This window comes from Aplysia californica, unplaced genomic scaffold (genome assembly GCF_000002075.1).
Source record: "Aplysia californica isolate F4 #8 unplaced genomic scaffold, AplCal3.0 scaffold00272, whole genome shotgun sequence".
NCBI classification, from domain to species: Eukaryota; Metazoa; Mollusca; class Gastropoda; order Aplysiida; family Aplysiidae; genus Aplysia; species Aplysia californica.
In genome coordinates this window covers 623,902-627,613 of record NW_004797542.1, presented here as the reverse complement: position 1 = coordinate 627,613, position 3,712 = coordinate 623,902, and the positions used below count along the sequence as shown (strand labels likewise).

General features: G+C 39.7%; 1 protein-coding gene across 1 annotated transcript in view; it reads left to right on the top strand.

The window, feature by feature from the left end:
• LOC101846292 overlaps positions 1-3,712 on the top strand; it is a gene marked incomplete at its 3' end in the record, with an annotated part of 32,884 nt that overhangs the window by 23,922 nt on the left and 5,250 nt on the right.

The window sequence follows — 3,712 nt, the reverse complement described above, 5'->3', positions numbered from 1 at the left end:
CACACACATACACACACACACACACACACACACACACTCACACACACACAAACATGATCAGACTTGAGTAGAGACAGCGCCGCGTATAGGTGAGCACCTTTGTCCGTAAAAAGGGAAAATACGTCTTCTGTTTTCGGAGCCGTATTCCTCTCTTTCTACTGCTACATGAGACTGAGCCTATAAGAAATACCTCCAGATCTCATTTTGTGAGACAACCTGGAGAGAATTATCTATCGGATCATCTCGCGGTAGAATAACGCAAGGCTTCTTTACTCCCAAGCTATCAATTTGTCTTGATTTCAGACCTCTGCTTGAACCTGTCCTGTTATTATCTTCTCTGAACCATCTAGAACGTGTTCTGTGATTAACTCCTGATCTTCTGACCAGAAGCTTTCAATTATACAGGAAATTTTCTGTTGCAAAAGAAATCAGATGATAAAAATTATTTTTTAGATAATTATATAGTCTATTTCTGAATTTATTTCGAGTTTGAGAAATTATTGTGGGCTGCACCAAAAAAAAAAAAATCATTTTTGTTTGGAGTAAGGTTCAGTGTGTTATACACGGTGCCCACTACGCTGGGTCGCCTGAAAGTTAAAACAAACACGCATTTTTTTTTCTTTTTCCTTCATCTGTTGATTTTATATAGTCAAATTTTGGTTACAAAATGTTTACTCGCGGGATATTTGGGGGGGCAGATAGGATTTTAAACCAAATGATTTTTCGCTGTTGTTATTGTTACCATTGCTGTTGTTGTTGCTGTTGTTGTTGCTGTTATTGTTGCTGTAAGTCTTTTTGTCGTAGCTGCTGCATTTGTTGTTGTTTTGCTGGAAGAATAACGCCCTAACTAATACAAAATAAGTACAATCAAAAGCAAGATCCTTGACACGCACCCTCCCTAACCCCTAGTGTCTTGTAATGCCATACGATATGAAAGCTCGCCGTTATCTTACAAAATCACTATAAACTACAGCTAATAAACAAACCCTGCCCCAACCCCACCCCTCCCACCCTCCTATCATATCCGTCGCTTCATCTACTATGCCTCCCCTCCGCCTCCCCTTTGCATCAGCGCCCCTTCAATTGCACCCCCCCCCCCAACCCACCGACCCACCAAGAAGCTCATGCTCAAGGAGATTATTCAAATCACCCGATATGACCGCCACACTGTTCTATAACGTGATTGCATAGATATTTCGGATTCCTATATTTCACACGTTGTCTCTAAGTACAGACGATGTACAGTCGAAATTGTCTAAGACGACCTCCCATTGTCGAGAAGAAAATGGTCATCTTAGACAGGTGAACATCATATACAGTGTCGGTATGGTATCATTAAAAACGCAAGAGGGGGGGGGAGTGGTTGGTTGTACAAGTGATTGTCTTATACAGGCAGGTGTCCGTTAGAGCAGGTTCGACTATACTTTACAACCCATACTTTACAACCCTTGTGACTCAGTTGTATTATATCCGGCCCCCGAGATAATTTTTGGCAGTCCATCTTCAGAAACTCCATAATACGGGATGGGATCGGACGACCGGGCCCATCGCCTGACTCGGTCCCCTAAAAAACAAACGTGTTTGTTTTAAGTTTCACGCGACAGAGTCAGGCGATCGGCCCAATCCAGCTGTAGTGGGCACCGCGTATAACACAGAACCTTACTCCAAATAAAAACGAACTTGATATCAAGAAAAGATACCAAACATCCAGCTCTAACAAACTGCCAATAGAGCGAAAATTAATTGGCCTTCATTTGTTACTATTTTAACTTTTTAAAAGTTTTAATCCATCAATTGTTGTTGTTTTTTTTATTTCCACTGCTCAATAAGTGTCCATCCAGTACGGCACGCAACCAGAAGTGTAATTTGAGTTTGGCCCCATGACCGATTGAGTCTGACAGCCCTGCATTGGGAAATCGATCTAACAAGCATGGGAAAACCAAACACCCACTCCTGGGCGCAGCACGAACCGACCATGTTTCACGACCTATGACCCGAGACTTGTTGAGAGACAATAACAATTACAATGTTGGTCTTTTTAGTGAGAGAGTTTCGCGGCACTTGCAATACAATAAGAGCAATTAATATAAATATCAAAGATAAGAGGTACTACTAAATAACATACAAAGAAAAGAAGGGGGTGAGATAAGGACGACAGATGTTTGATATGATAGAAGGAGCAAACCACATCAGAGCACCCACCAACCACCCTCAGTGTTTGTGTGAAGTTGCTGATTTTGTACGAAACGAAGTTCTTTTCTTACTTGTACCAAACACTGACTGTGATCTCTGTTTTATCCTTAAAATTGCATTACGGAGCAAACGATTGTGGCTGTTAATGTTATACATGTTTGAGTACAGATACAAAACGTAGTCGACTTTATGAAGGATTGTGGTTGGAGGAAAAAATCATGCCTACGTACTTTAAGAGACAAAGTTGAATCATTTAAAAGAGAACAATAAACTGCGAGTATCATCCTCTTTGCGTTCCTGTGCTAGACCTCAGAGGTAGTCGACTGCTGGTTCTTCACCCTGCTGTGCAACTGATTTTTACGTATGTGACCACAAAAACACATTTAATGAAATTAAAATATACCTTTACTCATATTCTTTCCAACAAGTTGTGATTCACAGAGAGAAACAAGAAACATGAATCGGGAAAGATTATCTAGTGACAATAATTAAGTCACCTCTTGAGCAAACCCGTGTTGACGTGGAATAACCTTTACAAATGTTGACCATCGATGTGGAAGGTATTCAAGTTTAGATCTTACCTTAAATCATTTGTCTCTCAACTGGAAGACTGAAAGTAAAGAAGTTGAACTTGTAGCATAATATACATTGTACACATTTTTTGTTTGATTCATATCAGAGCAGGTTCTTGAATCAATATTTATAATGAGTGGGATAAACATACTGTTATAAGTACGTATGATATATATGATACCTTCGCTTCTAACAGCACATTTCTGTAGGGTCTACCGGTCATTATGTGCTCATCATAAGCTTAGTTTACTGATTACCCGGACTCAAAGACACGACTTCATACTATTTGTAGCTTTACACCAGGTAAGAATTGGAAATAAGAAACAGCTCCAGGGCGGAGGGGGGGGGGGATAACAGCACATAGTACATGTCCCACTGCTTTACTATCAGTCTTCCAGCAGAAAGCAGAGAGAAAAAAAAGATAGCATTGTATACTATCAACATGCCTTATCAACATAATACGTGTTTATTTGTTTTTTATGCATACAGAAGGTCTCACATATGTGATTAATCTTTATTCTGATTCATATTTTACAGACAGGCGCTAGGGGTTAATTAAAACAAATGATTATGTGAGGTGACCGCTTGTTCTGTGTAAACTGACTTCGCAGCTGAGAGTAGTTCTGTGGGAAGTTATTTGACGAACAGCTGTAGTTCACCACAAAAATTACTATGAAATTTCTCTGCCCCAGCTCAAAGTGTATGGTGGTGTGCGTTTAACGTTTTAATAGTGAGAATGTGTAGGAAATGATAAGAGGTTTTTGTTCGCGTTTTTCATCATGTGGGTATTTGGAAATGATTTAGGAAGACAGGCGTTGCTCATTCAATTAAAGTTTCTGTATTACTTTTTGTTAATTAACCTCTTTTCTTACTAGACTATTGGACGACACATGCAGTATCCTATAGAAAGTTAGAGATGAGAGAGAGAGAGAGAGAGAGAGAGAGA